The sequence below is a fragment of the Calidris pugnax genome, unplaced genomic scaffold (assembly GCF_001431845.1).
Source record: "Calidris pugnax isolate Ruff unplaced genomic scaffold, ASM143184v1 scaffold619, whole genome shotgun sequence".
Lineage (NCBI taxonomy): Eukaryota > Metazoa > Chordata > Aves > Charadriiformes > Scolopacidae > Calidris > Calidris pugnax.
The window spans coordinates 61033-61241 of record NW_015091308.1 but is presented as its reverse complement, the minus strand read 5'-3'; positions in this window follow the sequence as shown (position 1 = coordinate 61241).

Sequence of the window (209 nt, the reverse complement as noted above, 5' to 3'; positions counted from 1 at the left end):
CCTGGAGCTGGACTTGACCTTGTCCCCCGAGACCTTCCAGGCTCACGCCTCCGCCGTCGCCCTTCACCTCAACCGGGCGCTGCGGTTCCTCCTCCGCCTCTTCCTGGTGGAGGATCTGGTGGATTCCCTGAAGGTAAGGAGCCTTCCTCCCCACTCCCTTCCTCCTCCTCCCCCTCTTCATCCTCCTCTTCCTCCCCCCGGCACCCCCC